The sequence below is a fragment of the Peromyscus leucopus genome, chromosome 9, assembly GCF_004664715.2.
Source record: "Peromyscus leucopus breed LL Stock chromosome 9, UCI_PerLeu_2.1, whole genome shotgun sequence".
Classification (NCBI taxonomy): Eukaryota; Metazoa; Chordata; class Mammalia; order Rodentia; family Cricetidae; genus Peromyscus; species Peromyscus leucopus.
Window position 1 is genome coordinate 78,042,322 of NC_051070.1, and position 17,584 is coordinate 78,059,905.

Below are 17,584 nucleotides of genomic sequence, written 5' to 3' on the forward strand. Positions count from 1 at the left end.
GGAGCAGCCTAGGCGCTCTGGACGGTTGGGACGGGAGGAGGTGATAGGATGAATGGACAGTGCTGTGTTCCTCATGGGGCGGAGGATGTGTGGAGCAGCCTAGGCGCTCTGCTCTTTTCACCTGATCCAGCCCAGCCCCAGCCTGTGGTGGCAGAGAAAAGGAGCCTGCTTCAGCTGGACCAAAATACCCATGGCAGTTGAGGGCATAAGTCTAGAGTTCAGGAGAAGAGCATGCTGAGATTCAGGGTGCAAAGAGACTGTAAACCAGTAGCCTCTAAAATGGAGTGTGTCAACACTGCTTTTGGGGGTGTTACAATTGAAATATTAGGATTTTATTTAATTTCTATTTTATCCTTCCAATTTTTATACCCTATAATTAATAAAGAATTTTTATAACACTAGTATACATGCATAATTTGTAAATATATATATGTATGAGAGTATGTTAAAATTACTTTAAAAAAAAAAATCTTCGATGAGTGACCAAGTGTGGAAATGTCTGGTTTAACCTGGTTGTGAGCCAGTCGTTACTCTTGAGCATTTTCTTGCATACCCTATAACCTGGAGCTCTTCATTAAAGACATGTATTGGTTGATGCTATCTCCAGAGATGGGTGTTTAGTGAGGATTCTGAAAAGCCTGTCTTTTAGTTCCAACTCAAGTGACTTCTGATACTTTGGACAGGTTTGGAAACCACTGGTTAAAATTACAGAAAACATGTTGAATAGAAAGAGAGCGTGTGTTCAAATGATACTTTTCTCATTCTAAAAAGTCCAGGTATGGTAGTGCATATTCATTTTTATTTTAGTCAGCATTGTGGCTTTGTATACAATGGCTGTGTTGTAAATAGAGCAGATGTTGTCAGTATAGAATTGATGATCTCCACTATTTTAAAATTCACACTAAGAGCTCAGGTGACTGAATGTTTTTACTCCATCTTTTAGCACAATTTCTTTCTACAGCTATGTACATTATACCAACTTATTTTTATGTAATCCAAGTACTTGGATATAGAATTTTCCTTAAGCATATAAAATTCTGCATACATAAATCTACCAAAACAGTGAACTTGGGAGGCTGAGTATGTAGTGAGTTATGATATAAAGTCTATCCTCCAGATTCAAGGGGAAGAGATGCTAAGAACATCTAACATCTGTCATCTATTAATTAAAATTCACAGAACTATGAGTGCAGTATGAAGGTCTGAAGAGATCATGTGGTAGAACTTTGGGGACTATTATGGATTGGATTGTGTCCCCCTACAACTCCACCCTCCAATCCTTAGAGTGTGAGTGCAGGTGATACTGGTGGTGTTGGAATCAAGCCGACAGGTAAACCCCAATCTGCCCCAGTCAGCTGCAACTGGGTGAGAGGAGGAAATTTAGACACATACGAAGGAAGGACTGTGTGGACAATGCGACAGTGAGCACCCACAAGCCAAGCAGAGAGGCCCGTGACTGCCTGAGGCTTTGTGGGATCTCAAGATGCCAACCCCTGTATTTGGGGCACCGAGACTCCAGTTACGACAAAACACATTTCTACTGATGTGAGTCTCTAGGCCTGTTGTATTTGTTCAGGCAGCTCTGGCAAACTGGTTGATAGTGAGGCCGTTAGCCTTGGCCCACAGACAGGTGGGCTTTCAAACCCTAAAGGAACCAGAGCAGGTGGTGTTCAGTGTATAACTACAGCTAGCATTTTCTACCTCCGTGAAACTTGTAAGTTTGCCTAAGCGTGGCTAGTGGTAGGTAGTATTGGCATTCATTTAAGCATGGCTTAGCGTTCTCAGTGGATGGTAACTTTCCAGTATGACCCATGGTATATTTGGAGGTCTGTTGGTTTTGGAAGACCGGTTGTGGCACTGCAGTGAAGCTGAGCTGACTGTTAGAACAGTCATTTGTTTACGCTCATCCTACATTCCTCCAAATCACAGATTCCAGTGAGTGAACTGGCTTCCAGGAATCCTGATGTGTGACAGCTTTCGATACTCAGTCCCTAATTTACTCTCCTTCATTCCATTTACTAGTTGAATATTTGTTAACTTTATGTTTTATCATTCACCTAAATAGTTTATTATTTTAATTATATATCACAAACATGTAAAAAAAAACAGCATAATCAACAATAACCTCTTTACTTAGTTTAAACATTAAACATCACAGATAAATCAAAATCTCCTCTATGACCGCTCTAGCCACTGTTTTCATTCTAGACACAGCCACCCTAGTCTGTATTCCTTCGCATTATTTAGGTTACTAATCCCTGTTGGCACTTTGGGCTTACTGTAGTTTTGTCTGTAAAGGACTATTGTATTTGTATCCTTCTGCAACTTGGTTTTTAGTTCAGAGATAAGTTGCTGATTCACGGAATCTGCCTATTTCCATTGTATGAGTATGCCCCTTGACTTTCCTCTTTGGCATTTAAGTTGTTCATGGTTAGGGGCTGCTGTGAACATTGCTGCAGCACACATCTTTCTATGCACCCCTTGGGGGCCTGTGCCAGAATTGGAGCTGTTGCAAATCTGTCTAATAGGTTTTCTGTACACTGTAATAGTTTCTCCACCGACACAGTAAGCCAGATCAAGCCAAACTGAAAAAGTAAAGAACAGATTTATTTGAGCAAAGCAACTCCCAGGTGAGTCCTCCAGTCCCAGAGATTAAGGCAGAAGTCACACTCCTGAACTGAAGCAGGGAGCTCATATCGCCTGTAGGCAAGGGGTGGTGACATGTCCGCCACAAGCTGGGTTTGTGCCCACATATGGTCAAAAGCTGGAGTGCTCAGTACTTGGGCAGCTGGCAACTTCAGGAGAGGAGCTAAGAATGAGGAACTGGGCTCTTTGGTGCCTTCCCTTTGTTCCGAGTCTCTTGAGAGGGCGTGGTTTGGAGAGAGAGAGAGAGAGAGAGAGAGAGAGAGAGAGAGAGAGAGAGGAGAGAAGAGAGGAGAGAGACAGGAATGGGGCTTTCCTGATCAAGCAGGAGTGAGCTGAGAGAGAGAGAGAGAGAGAGAGAGAGAGAGAGAGAGAGAGAGAGAGAGAGAGAGAGAGAGGAGAGAGAAATGGGGCTTTCCTGATCAAGCAGGAGTGAGCTGTCCAGCCGAACACTGTACATCTCTGATGATTACCAGTGGATCTGAGCAGAGCATACTTTATGTGTTACCAGCTTAACTATGTAAGTTTCCTCTTCTGTAGAAAGTCTTGCTATAGAAGGCCAATGAAAAGTCAGAAATTCTTCACTAGTTTTAACAGAAAGAATAACACAAATATCTATTAATAGAGGAATTAGTAAGGCAAAGGTAATTATTTAAAGAACACAGAGGTAGAAGGTACAGGTAGCAGCCACTTAACCATGGGATTGAGAAAGAGAGCATTCCTGGGAAGGTAAAGATTCAGACCTAGTTGAAACTGGCAGAGGCCACTGAAGCTATCCCTTTAAAGAATGCTGGAAATTGACCCCCTGCTGGTGGAAGTAACCTGAACTTGGACATCACTGTAAGCCTCCAAGGCTGTGCTGAATAAGTCACACAAAACAGCCCAGGGATACAGTGCCCAGGGAAGTTTCCCTAACTGACAAAGGTGACACTTTGTCAGCACTGTGGACTGTTGAAATGGAAGGGTGCAGCCCTCGAGCTGAGCAGTGAGCCCACCGGAGGCCGGAGAACCCCCCTTATCTCCATGACATAGTTTGCATAGGTAGACCTGTTTTTATTCAATCTATTGTATATGCATATATATGTATATGTGTGTATATATATATATAATATATATGGTGTGTGTGTGTGTGTGTGTGTGTGTGTGTGTGTGTGTGTGTGTGTAGCACACTGTGTCATGGCACATGGGAAAATTGGAGGACGGCTTTCAGGACCCAGTTCTCTCCTTCACGCTGCTGGGCTCTGAGGATCAAACTCCAGTTGTCTTACAGCAAGAGTCTTATGCGCTGAGCCCCCTCACCAGCCCCACCTCCTGCCTGTATTTTTTAATTGACTTCTATTTTCTATTTATAGAATGTACCCTTAAAAAAAAAACAGACAGAATGGTCAGACAAATTCGAAGTACCTTCCTCCTGATCCTAAATTATTTTTTACTTGTTTTTTAATACAGCAGGGGTTACCTTTAAATTTTTGCATATTTCTCTGTCAGGTAATGCTAGTTTATCTTTATATTCAAGTACCTTCAGGATTCCACAAACAGCACACAGACAATTGTATTGCACAAGTCCAGCACACTTAATGATAGCTGTGAAGAACCTACCGCTGTCCTGTGATAGCAAGGAATGTGTGTGCTCTACACACTGCGTTAATATAAAAGGTAGATGCTCTGGAGACTGTCACAGGTAAAGCTAGAAATCAGAGCTGTTAGATTTTGGTAAGCAGGCTGGCAGCTAAATACTTCCGTAGAACAGCAGGTGAAATGTCCTGGCTGCCGTGGGTATTGAGAACGTGTGAAAAGCATAATTGCCATAGTAGATGGCTACATCTTTGGGAAGGAAGTCACCTGAGCAAAGACAAACTGGCCAATGTAACATCTTCTGCTTGTCTCAAAGAGATACAGATGGCTGGTGAACGAAGCTTAGAGTGGTGACGTAGACGATGACACCACATCCATTCTACCTCCTCTACAGCACTGGTGGGGGCCACAACTGGCTTCTTTTCATAGTAAATGAAAGCATTAGCTAGAAAATGTCCAATTATATGAAGCACGTTCCTTTACTAAGGAAGTTAAATACTTGAGAAAATTTCCCGACCTTTATGATTAGACAGTTGTCTTTTATTAATTAGCCAGAACACTACATTTCAATAACCAATACATTGTTGTATTTTACTGATTTTAATGGGAGATGCCAACCAATGTTATGTCTGAGTAACTCAAACTTTATATTTCTGTAAAATGAACTTGAAGTAAGTGCAGACATTGAAGTGACAGATTCTTTGAGCGTAATTCGTTTGTTTTGATAATAAGTTGTTACTTTATACCAACTTACCCCTCTTGTCTTACTGATGCTTGGCAGCTTGCAGTGACCTGCACAGGAAAGCCAGATTCTGCACTGCTCAGGTTCCTAAAGAATCACAGTGTTGTAGAGCCCAGTGCCTATGCTGTGGCCACAAGGGAGAATTGTCACCATTACCTACCCAGTCCTGCATATTGTTAAGAAAATAAAGATGTTCATGGGATATAATTTCTGCTATAGTGGAGAAATATGTATCTGGAGCCTAAATTGTAACATAGGATTCCCTTTTCTCCTTGTTACTTTTAGTGTGTGTGTGTGTGGGGGGGGTCAGTCAGTCATAGCATGCATGTGGATGTTAGAGGACAACCTGTCCTGTTAGGGATCGAATTTAGTCCTCAGACTTAGCACCCCTACCCACTGAGCCACCTCGCCAGCCAAAATGCATTTGTCTTTAATAAAACATTATAAGAGATGATTGTGTGGAAATGGTACATTAATTAATATGCATGTAATAGCTGAAGGAGGCATCTCTGGGAACGGTCTGGCCATCTTTTAAAGCAGTGAATCTATGAAAGATAAAGTCAGAGTTCCTCGATGTGCGTTTACAGTAAGGGTTCAAATAAAAGACAGTTTTCCACCTTGTTTTTCTGTCCTCCAGGTCTTTTATAGTTTCTTCCTCTGTGTCTTTTTTCCCTCCTAATTCTTGCTGGTTTCTTCTTCTCTTGGATAGCAATAATCCACCACTCCTGTTTCCCCTTGTGCAGTGACGTCTTCCCTCTCTGTGGTCAGACTTGCCCTGGAAGTTTCTGTGAAATGACTCATAACCTGGTGTGGTGCGGCGATCAGGGATAGAAGGCGGCTGACCTGAGTTCAAGGCCATCCAGAGCTACACAGGGAGGCCTTGTCTGCAGATTTCTAGGTGTGCATTAGGCCTAAGAAAGCTGTAAGAGCATGATGCTAACCAGACTCAGTCTCTCAGATCTTCTTTGCTTGTCTCACACATACACAGTATGATAGGATATAAACTGTCCTCAGAAATACACCTGCTGTAAGAATCCTAAAGTTGTTTTCCTCTGACTTGTGGTTAATATAGGGTGTGTGTGTGTGTGTGTGTGTGTGTGTGTGTGTGTGTGTGTGTGTGTGACATTTATCGAGGAAGGGGTCACCAGTCCTTGGCCGCCGCCTTCCTCATGGTTACCAGCATGTTGCTCAGCTCCTCCTGCTTCCTCTTGGTGTAGATGTGCATGCCCATCCTCTTCTTGATGAACTGGAGCATATGCTTGTCTTTGGACACCTTGAGCAGCTCCATGGCTCTGCTCATAGGGCACGAAGCCACACTCATCCCGAAGGAACTTGGTGTGTTTGGTGAGGGGTACATGGTGCTGGCCGAGTGCCTGTACTTGCTGACTTCTCTGTCACCTTGTGGCCCTTGTTGAGGCCCCCGGCCATGGGGTGACGCAGGGCCATGGCTGCTATTCTCCAAGGGCAACTACAAGAGGCTAAGGTAACCTTTTATACATACATGTTTTTCTTTTCTAACACACCTTTTTTTATTTATTCCTCTCTCATGTATTACATCCCTACTACAGTTTCCCCTCCCTCCACTCCTCTCAGTCTACCCTCCCCACCTCCTTCTCCCCCAGATCCACTGCTCCTCTCTTTCCCTTCAGAAAAGAACAGGCCTTCCAGGGAGATCAACCGAACTCGGAATAACAAGTTACAATAAGACTAGCCACAAACCCTCATATTAAGACTGGATGAGGCAGTCCAGTAGGAAGAAAAGGGTCCTAAAAGCAGATGGAGGAGTCATAGATACCCCTACTCTCATTGTTGGGAGTCCCACAAAAAACCCAAGCTAAATAACCACAAAATAGATGCAGAGGACTTAGCAAAGACTCATGCAGGCTCCAAGACTGTTACTTCAATCTCTGTGAGCCCCTTTTAGCCCTGCTTAGTTAATTCTGTGGGCCAAATCCTCATGATATTCTTGACCCCTCTGGCTCCTACAGTCCTTCCTATCCATCTTCCCTGGGCTTCCCCAAGTTCCATTCCGCCTAATGTTTGGCTGTGGGTTGTTGCATCTGCTCCCATAAAGAGGCTGTGTAAAGCCTCTCTGATGATGATTGGGCTAGGCACCGATCTATGAGTATAGTAAAATATCATTTCATTGACTCAACTCTCCAATAAAAAGATACAAACTATGGTGGTTTGAAAGAAAATGACCACCAAAGGGAGTGGCACTATTAGGAGGTGTGGCTTTATTGGAGTAGATGTGGTGTTGTTGGAGAAAGTGTGTCACTGTGGAGGCGGACTTTGAAGTCTCATATATGCTCAAGCTGCATCCAGTGTCTCAGACCACTTCCTGTGAGTTAAGATGCAGGACACTCCACCACTTCTCCAGCACCATGTCTGTCTGCATACCACCATGCTGTACCATGAAAATAGACTAAACCTCTGAAAATGTAAGCCACCCCAATTAAATGTTTTTCCTCTATGAGAATTGCTGTGATCATCTCTTCACAGCAGTAGAAGCCCTAAGAAATTGGTACCAGAGACTGGGGTATTATTGTGACAGACCTGACCATGCTTTTGTTTGAAGGAATAGAGACCTTGGGAAAGTGAGTTAGAAAAGCAGTTGAATGCATTAAGTGCTGCTTAACAGGCCATCCTAGTAGGAACATGGAAGACGTAGTGCTGAGCATGATTTGAACTGTGGATGCCTGGATCAAGAGCTGCCAGATGAGAATATTAATATGTGGCCTAGAGATTGTTCCTGTTATTTTGGTGAAGAAAGTGGCTGCTTTTTGCCCATGTCCAAAGAGTCTGCCTTTGGCTAAAGTGGAGAGATTTGGATTAATTCCATTGACAGGGGAAATCTCAAAACAGCCTAGTATAGACTCGGTCATGTGGTTATTAGTGGTAACTCTAAACATGATTTATGAAAAGGAGCAAGCCAGTAGTCAGCTCTCCTCCATGGCCTCTGCATTAGCTCATGCCTCCAGGTTCCAGCCCTGCTTAAGTTCCTGTTCTAACTTCCTCCAATGATAGACTATGATCTGGATGTGTAAGCCAAAAAAACCCTTTCCTCCCAACTTGCTTTTTGGTCATCATGTTTCAGCACAGCAATAGAAACCCTAACTAAGACACAGATTAACAGAATGGATATGAAAACAAATTCATCCTTCTGCTGCATACAAGAAACACACCACACACCTCAATGTCAGAGATAGACATTGTCTTAGAGTGAAAAGTTGGAAAAAGATTTTCCAATCAAATGGACCCAAGAAGCAAGCTGATGTAGCCATTCTAGTATGTAACAAAACATACTCCAAACCAAAATTAATCAAAAGAGATGGGGCTCATTAAAGTAAAAATCCACCCAAGGTGACATTTCAGTTCTTAACATCTATGCCTCAAATGTAAGGGCACCCACGAAGAAACATTACTAAAACTTAAAACACACACTGATCCCCCTACATTGATAGTGGGAGACTTCAGTAGTACCCTGCTCTCACCAATAGAGATCATCCAGACAACTAAACAGAAGTACTGGAGCTAACGGATCTTATGAATCAAATGGACCTAAAAAATACCTACAGAACATTTCACCCAAACACAAAAGAATACATCTTTTATATCACATTCTATCATATTCTACCAGGTTTCTATCAGATTTCCACACCCACACATGAGAGTCACTCGTGCATTTGTGTAAATAGAATATTTATAGCAGAAAACGAACCTTGAAATGGTTTTCCAATCAAGAAGAACCCACACACTTTTATTTGTTACATGGTCAGGGCTTCTCTCTAAACCAGCGGTTCTCAAGCTGTGGATTGTCAGTGACCCCTTTTGGGGTCGAATTATCCTTTTACAGGGGTCACCTAAGACCATCAGAAATATCAGATATTTGCATTACTATTCATAACAGTAGCAAAATTACAGTTTGTAGCAGCAACAAAAATCATTTTATGGTTGGGGGTCACCACAACATGAGGAAGTGTATTAAAGAGTCACAGTATTAGGAAGGTTGAGAACCACTTCCTATGATTTGGGCAAATGTTGCATTTCAGATAACGACTTAGTTGTGTTCTGATGGACAGGTAGCAATGAAAAGCCTTAGTCTTAAAGTTTAAAGTGACTTCCCCTGGGTATTGTTGCAAACAGAAGCAGTATTAATCTAGTCAGATACATGCTTTCACCTCCACTAACCCACTGTTCCTGGGTCTCCTGTTGTAAGTCCATCGTGTGGCAGATGTGTCCAGGCTTGCCATGGTAACTACAAAGTAGGGGGACATTTTCGAGCAGCACACACAGGATGTGTGTCTGTGCACCTCAGATGCTGCAGCACCTCGTTTGGAAAGCCACAGCAGTAGTGGCTTAAGCACATGGGTGTGTGGCTTTGTGAAGTCAGTGATATGCCGGTTACCTTGTGATCAGGATCTTTTACAGGAAACCACAAACAAGTGCCGTGAACCACGTACCATAGTGAGCGTGTGTGAATTAGGTCTCAGACTCAGCAGCAAGCACCTCTGCCCACAGCGTCATCTAGCCATCCCATGTATTTATCCAGTTCTTTGTTGATAGGCCGTGGATGTTTTGTTTGCTTTTTATTGTTACTCACCATGCAGAGTACCCGATTTCCCTGTAGCATTCTCGTCTGTACTTAGTCTGAGTTGGTCATCCCCTGCTTCACTCAGTCCTCTCCATCTCCTCAGCCCCCTCAGCCCCGTAGGTGAGCTTACACTCCTGGTATTTTGCGTTCCACTCTCATACTTCATGTGTTTTACTGTCTTCCCACCACCTCCCTCTCAACCTTTACCCCTGTGTTCATGGGCCCCTTTCTAGATTCCTGCTCTCTAACCATGCTCACTCCACATAATTAAGTTAGGATCCCTCTGTGAGAGAACATGTCATATTTGCCTTTCTTAGCCTGGTTTATCTTACTCGATATATTTTCCAGTTCCATCCATTTTCCTGTCAATTTCATAATTTTGTTTTCCTTTAGAGCTGGATAAAATTGTGTCATGTGTATGTACCACATTTTCATTATCCATTTATCTGTTGATGGACAGCTAGGCTGATTAAATTTCCTTGCTATTATGACTAGAGCACCAATAAACATGGCCATGCACGTATCTCTGTGATAGGACATAAAGTCCTTTTGAAATATGCCAAGAGTGGTATAGCTGGATCATATGGCAGGCACTTTATCTTTAGTTTTTGAAAACCTCTGTAATGGCTGAACCAGTTTACACTCCCACCATGGTAAGCTTTCCCTCTGTCCTCTCCAGTGTGAGTTTGTTTTCTTGGTAGTATAGGTGTGTTTTATTATGCTTTCCTTTCTATTATAACAGTACCGGAATAAATATCTTGGCTGTGTCTCTGGACAGTTTAGCACATTCCTGTAAATACATGCTAGAAGTACAGTTGTTCTATGAAGATTACTGATATTTAGTCTTTGAGAAAAAGCCAGATACGGTAGCACACACCTATATGTAAATCCTAGCACTTGGGCTGGGGAGGAAGGGGAATCAGAAGTTCAAGGCCACCTGTCTTCAGCTAGATAACAAGTTTGAGGGCATCCTGGCAGACTACTGTCTTTAGAAGGAAAAAAAAAAAGAGTTCTTAGTGTCTGCACTGTTGACATGTTGAGCCCAATACTTCTTTGTTGGTGGGAGTGGGAAGGAAGGAGCTGGGTTGTATACGATTTTTAGAAGCATCTTTGGCTCCACCCACTAAATTCCAATTAGCAGAACAATCCCGGAAGCAAGTCTTTAACAAATAGACTTTCGAGGACACAACCATCCCAAGCTTCAGCAATCCTGGAGATATAGTCCTCACTGGGTAACCCACAGCATGTAATTAGAGAGTAATTGTCCAATGTGTCTACATTATTTAGAATCGGCTTAGTGGTAGAAATAAGTAGGCCAGGAATGTGGCTATGGCTGTCTAATGTTGGATAATCCCTGACAAGTGCTTTACCCATTAAATAACGCTTTTTAATGGCTGGTTAGTGGCTCATCTTGTGAAAATACCTGACACTAAATTCAGTCTCTGGATCTCCACATGGTGGGAGGGGAGAACTCGCTCTGACCTTCACCTGTGGGGAGGGATGGATGGATGGTGATAAAGCCTCGTGTTTTGAACCAAAGAAACAACAAAGAAGTACAAACTGTGTTGTGATATCATGTTTAATTTTTTTAATCTTGTAATTGCATTAATGTACAGAAAATTTAGCAGTGTACATTTAACCCAGTTTCGTGGCGAGTTCTTTGGCCTTTGCCTTTTCCAGCTTGGCAATGCAAGCCACAGATTCAGGACTCAGGATGTTGTCTCCCCATTGGTGGCAGATCTCATTGTAATTGGTCCTGATAGCGTCCACCAGCTCAGCCAGAGCACCCTTGTCTTCCGGGTTAACCCCTGTGAAGACAACAGTGATGCACATCTTCCTGTGGACCAGCCGCCCCAGCCTGGCCTTTCCCTTGATGATGCATGTCTTAGTTTGAGTCTCTATTGCTATAAAGAGACGCTATGACCACAGCAACTCTTTTTTTTCTTTTTCCGGAGCTGAGGACCGAACCCAGGGCCTTGCACTTGCTAGGCAAATGCTCAACCTCTGAGCTAAATCCCCAACCCCTACACAGCAACTCCTATAAAGGAAAACATTTAATGGGGGTGGCTTGCTTACAGTTCAGAGGTCCAATCCATTATCATCATGGTGGGACATGGCGGCATGTAGGCAGACGTGGTGCTGGAGAATTCTACATCTTGATCCAAAGGCAAGAGAAAGTGAACTAAGACACTGGCGGTATCCTGAGCATAGGAAACCTCAAAGCTCACCCCCACAGTGACACACTTCAACAAGTCCATACCCACTCCAACAAAGCCACACCTCCTAATAGTGCCACTCCCTATGAGATTATGGGGGCCAGTGACAATCAAACTACCACAGTGCAGTAGGGAACCTCCATCTTTCGACACAGGGCCAGCTCAGTGGGGTCTACATCATGGGCGATCACCACCAGCCTTCTTGTTTTCCAGTGAGGTAGTGACTGTATTAACCCCGCTTGAAGGACAGACAGGTGGTCTCTTAGTCCCTTAGACAGACGTCCCTTTGCCAGCAGCTTTCTTCTCAGCACGGGCCAGCAGCCTTTGCTTCTTCTCCTGCTTTGTCCCTGACCTGTACTTGTAGGTAAGCTTAAGCAGCTGGGTAGCTGTTTCCGGTCCAGGGCCGGAGGGAACTGGTTAACGGCAGGAGGTACTTTGAGCTGCTTATAGAGGATGGTCCTTTGCCACAGCAGCCACTGTATTGGGGCCATTTGAGGAAGCGGGTGAGGTCTCTTTGGGCTGATGTCCTTCCTGCCCAGTGCCGAAGTCCTTAGGCCTTTTCTCCAACAGAGGATGCACCACCTTTTTTGTTCTCCTGTTTCTTCACATTGGCAGCTGGGGCCACCTTCTTCCCCTTGGCCTTCTTTCCTTTGGGCATCTTGCTTGGCTGGAGGAGAGAGAAAGCCATCATTCATTCATACATATATATATATATATATATATATATATATATATATATATATATATAGGAATGGCTGAACTACTCTGTGGTCCTGTAGTTTGGGTGCGTTTCCCTTAGTGAGGAGTGAAGGCTTATACCTGATGTAGGAGGGAACCTTCTGGAACCCTCCCTTAGTCTGGGTATTAACACTTGTAAATTGCTGTGCATGTGGTGGTCTATTTTTCTGGATGCATGTTACTCTTCAGTGAGGCATCGGGCCTCTAAAATCCTCCCGTTCTTGTCCTTAGAGAGTAGGCGGACAGGTGTGTGTTTGTTTTCTGAATCAGAGAATGAGCGTCAGAAACTGGTGTGGTCATGGCACTGCAGCACACCCAGCCAATCAGGCAGGCACACTCAGGCCTGGGAGAAGCCCAGGCAGCCACTGGGGCGGTGCTGCCGCTCCCTCCGCAGCGTTAACACGGGCGGTGAAGTAGTGCTTCCTGGGAGTTCCTCTTGCACACAACTGAGATGCAGGTGGACATAGCGCTTGTGTCCAAGATCCCAGAGAAACCAGGACGGCTAAAGCAGGGCTGTACACAAAATAAGCCGTGTGTGGGCACAGGCCCATAATCCCAGCACTTAAACCAGGTGGAGGCGGGACTGTCAGAAGCTCAGGGCATTCTCAGGTACATAATGTGTTTGAGACCAGCCTAGTGTCCTGGAAGCCCCTGTCTCAAAAAGCCCCCACCCAAAAAAATCATTTAAAAATAAATAAAAATCATCAGAACAAAAGCAAAGTATATATGAATGTCATAAAGAAACGGTTTACTTGTGTGAATAGTTTTTAATCTTTTTTTTCTTTTAGCTCTTTTTTTTTTTTTTTTTTTTTGGAGGCAGGGGTTCTTTGTGTAGCCCTGGCTGTCCTGGAATGCACTCTGTAAACCAGGCTGGTCTTAAACTCACAGATGCCTGGCTTCTAAATATTAATTTAAAAGAATATAGTCAAGATAAATACTGACAGGTATGTATAGCATTAATCCAGTAGAGTCCTAGAGAAGGGAAGGGCTCATGAAGAGGTAAAGCCAGAAGTTAACTAGATGAAACAGGTAAGAACATCGTATGTGCATATGTAACATCCAAGACCAACATACATAGATTATACTCAGATACACCCTCCCCCCGGCCCGGGGGCCCCCCACCCACCCACACACCACAGGTGGAAGTGCCCTGATGATGCACAAAGTACAGGGGCCATCGACGCTCTCTTCTGCATCCCAACACCTACCTTGGTGCCTGCTTTATGGTCGATACTCAGAAGTTGCATGCGTACATACATGAAGTATACATGAAGTATATGAAGAGGAAGTCAAAAGGAGGGTGATTAGGAACTTACCTGAGAAACAGTACAGAGCCATAAGAGAATCTGAGTATAAACATTTTTGGCAACTAAAAAAGATAGATTGGCTTTCTGAGGAGAAAGGAGTAGCTGGAGGAGTCCGTGTGTACACACATATGTGTACTTACGCAAGTGCATGCTGACAACTAAGCGTTAGGAGAGACGGTGACTGTTACCAGACTTGACACTAGTGACTCCAGGTTTCGGTGAGGACTTCTGGGAGCTAAACAAGCCAGAGCCAAGGCATCCTGGTGAGTCAGATGGGTTTTTGTTGTTATGGTCATTGGTGGTGGCTGAGTGGGTACATACCCATGTGCACACATCAGAGTCTGGAGAGGCTCTGTCGCTCTCTATCTTCTTCCTTTGCGATGGACAGCTGACCAGCAAGCTCCGGAGTATGCCTGTCTCCTCCCCCGGTACTGGAGTTTCTTACACCTGCAGCCACACCTGGCTTTTATATGGGTCTCCCATAGCAAACGGCTTATCCATGGAACCTTCTCCTCAGCCCAATTTGAGCGTGATTTTTGAGATACAGTAAACATAGCGTTGAGCTGTAGTTGTAGAAATCATTCAGGAAGCGGCGTCTTGGGTGACCCACCCCAAGCTGGTGGTTGGTGTTCCATTCACTGCTGAGCAACACAGGTGGAAGAACAGATTTGTGTGCTATTGTGTGCTGTTTGTCTTTCCCCCCCAGAAGTCGGTGTGTTAGGTGGTTATTTCATGGCTCGGTACAACTCCAGAACCTGTGTTTGGGGGACAGAGGGCTAAGCAGGTGTCTTTCCTCCTAGAAAGCTTCACAGTATGGTTGGAAAAGCTCAGGTGAACATAGTAGACAGACTTCTGCGGGGATCGTGGTTCTCACATTACCGGCTCTGTGCCTTGGGACAGGTGATGGGTTTTCTGTAAGATGCAGCTGTACTTTGGAAGCAGGAGAAACAATTAAGATTACAGTTAAGATAAAATGAGATAAACTGCTTGATCTGGAAGGTGGTGACAGCTCTCCAAACCTAAATTGCCAGGAAGGGCCACACCCACAGCTCACACCTTCAGCAAGACAGACAGTGAATCTTTAATTACTTTTATATAAAGAAAGCAAATTACAGCCGTTACTATCACTGTTATCAACCTGGGAGCGCAGAGTGGGCACACGAGGCCTAAGACTAAAGAAAGGAGTGGGGAAGAGTTTAACAAAAAGCACAGACAGACCTACCCACAGATCCCTGTGGATGGGGGAAACTTCAAAAGGCCTCACCTACATGGAGAGCCACAGGCAATTACTAGCTGCTGAGAGGGTTGAATTCGTCTTTGGCCAGACCCCTGATAGATTATCTAGTTCCAAGCAGTCAGCCCTAAACATCTGTACATATGAGTAATGCTAAATGCACTCAGCAAATTGTGAGTGCATGGGTGAGTGAGTGTGAGCATCACATTACTAATAAAGTTAGAACCATGTCCAAGGAAGGCTGCGATACAGGAGCACTTTTAGGACTTGGGCTGGCTAACCTGCCCTTCTAGTATCAGGGGAACAGATTGGACATAGAGAGATTTAGAAGATCCATACCACAAACAATTATATTTTAATGTAGATTCAAGGGGAAAAAAACAGTGTTGGAAACATAAGTGTAATTGTATGTCCAAACAAAGAGAAAATAGTAGTAACCTATTGAATGTATAGTAAGTAGGAGTCATAAATACCATTTAAAAGAGACTGACCAAATAGTAAAAAATTTAAGTAAGAAAAAAAAGACTTACAATAACACACACGCACGCACGCACAGATAACTTCTCGAATAAGAAACACACTTTCCTAGTCTTCCTAATACGGAGGGCAGAAATGCTACACAGAGAAAGTTTGAAAAAGAAAGGATAATTATAAAAGAGCAAAGAGTTGAGTTCAGATATATTAATCATATCAGTAAACATTGTCTTATTCAAAAGAACACTTCACATGGCTTTTTTTGCAAAACCCAGTTCTTCACTTTATTTGAGGCACTTGTTTGTAGAGCACAATGATGCAAAAGGGATGTGCAGCTACTGCACCTAATGGAGAGAAGAGACCCGGCTTCAGCCTCAATAGCAAAAGTAAAATCCAAGCCTCCCACCCTCCCCAGTAAACATAACGGTATGCATACACACAGCGTGAAAGCCATAGAGTGGGAAGCTCTGTTTTCACCATGTCTCCTAACACAGCAAGCATGGCAGTGCACAGTTTCTGTAGAGCATTAGAAGAAGACATATAGGAGCCAGGGTGCTGGGATTCTAATACTCCAAGTTCAAGACCTGCCTGGGCCAGCCAGGGCTACACAGGAAGACTTTATTTCAAAAAACACAAGACAAAGAACAAACTTTAAACACATCATAGTACAAGTCTGGTAGAAACACATAGATAATCTGACATATTTCTTGCCCAAGCCCAGAATCAGCTCTTTTGTTCCGTTGTCTTGAACTTGGGAGAACTGATACTTTGAGATCAGCTCAGCTCAGTGTTAGGGTTGGTTACTCACATGCACTTGAGTGGTTTGTCTTTCTTTTTTTTTTTTTTTTTAAAGAGAAAAGGCATCAGTAGTTCATGTTGATATTCCTAATTGAAATTTAGAATTACAGAAGACAGAAGTTTTTTGGTTTTTTGTTTTGTTTTGTTTTTGTTGTTTTTATGTCTGTATCCCTTTTGTGCCAAAGCTCTAAGTTCCAATTTTCAGGTCCAAAGGAAACTCCAATTCCCCAAACTCCAAACAGCAGTCCAGATATCTAGAAATGAAGTCAGCCTGGACTGTGGAAAGCTTTCTGGTGGTTCAATAAAGCCAGCATTTCTCAGGAACTTGTGAAGCCAGTTCTCACCTGCCAGAAGGAGCCATTTCCCTTACCTCGGGCAGCAGGGACCTTTGGCTGTCCAGTTAACATATACCTGTGGCCCTATCAGCATATCAAGGTCCAATTAGCATAGCTGTGATGCCTATCAGTGTACCTAGGTCAGTGGCAGCCTCCAGGCTCCCTCAGTCTCTGCTCACTAGTATGTGTTACACATTTCCAAGCTCCCAAACCAGTCTCCTGCCGCCCCTTCATCCTCCTTATAACCCAGCTATTCTCACGGGTCTCAGCCCTTGCTCTGCTCTCACTCTGCTTTCTCCAGCCTCTATCCCCTGCTCTTCTCCCCTTCCTGCAGATCGCCCTGACTGTCTGCTTCTTTCTCTCTCTTGTTCTGGACTCCTTCCAGATGCCTCTGGCTGTTTTTTTCTCATGGATAGTTTCCCTCTTTTATGCATGGTAAGACCTAACCATACCATAGAATGTTCATGCCATCAGTTTATACACTAATGATATTGACAAAACTAATACATTCATCAGAGCCTACAGTTCAAATTAGCTGCATTGTTATTACTAAAAATGGGACTGTTGGAAAGTGTAAGGTATATTTTTGTTTTGCCTGTAGATTATTTCCGTGTGTGTGTGTGTGTGTGTGTGTGTGTGTGTGTGTGTGTGTGTGTTTCATTTTGCTTCTACTTTTAGAGTAATGTTGGTTTAATTCTGGTTGATTTCTTTTGTTGGTGTTGTTTTTGAGGGGGCAGTTATTATTTGCTGTGTGTGTGTGTGTGTGTGTGTGTGTGTGTGTGTGTGTGTGTGTGTTTTGTTTTTGGTTTTTTTTGGTAGTACTGAGAGTTGAACTGAGGACCTGGTGTGTTTTCTGCAAGTACTCTGCTACTATAGTACTTGTAGCCCTGTGTTTGCTTTTTTTTGTAAGCATTTTTAGGATTCAAGA

At 43.6% G+C, this 17,584-nt stretch overlaps 1 protein-coding gene and 1 pseudogene across 7 annotated transcripts in view; one reads left to right on the forward strand and one right to left on the reverse strand.

Moving 5' to 3' along the window:
* The window catches only part of Ddhd1 (DDHD domain containing 1), a 74,627-nt gene that overhangs the window by 14,324 nt on the left and 42,719 nt on the right, over positions 1-17,584 (forward strand). The window lies entirely within an intron of this gene.
* On the reverse strand, positions 6,102-6,406 carry LOC114695951 (annotated as a pseudogene).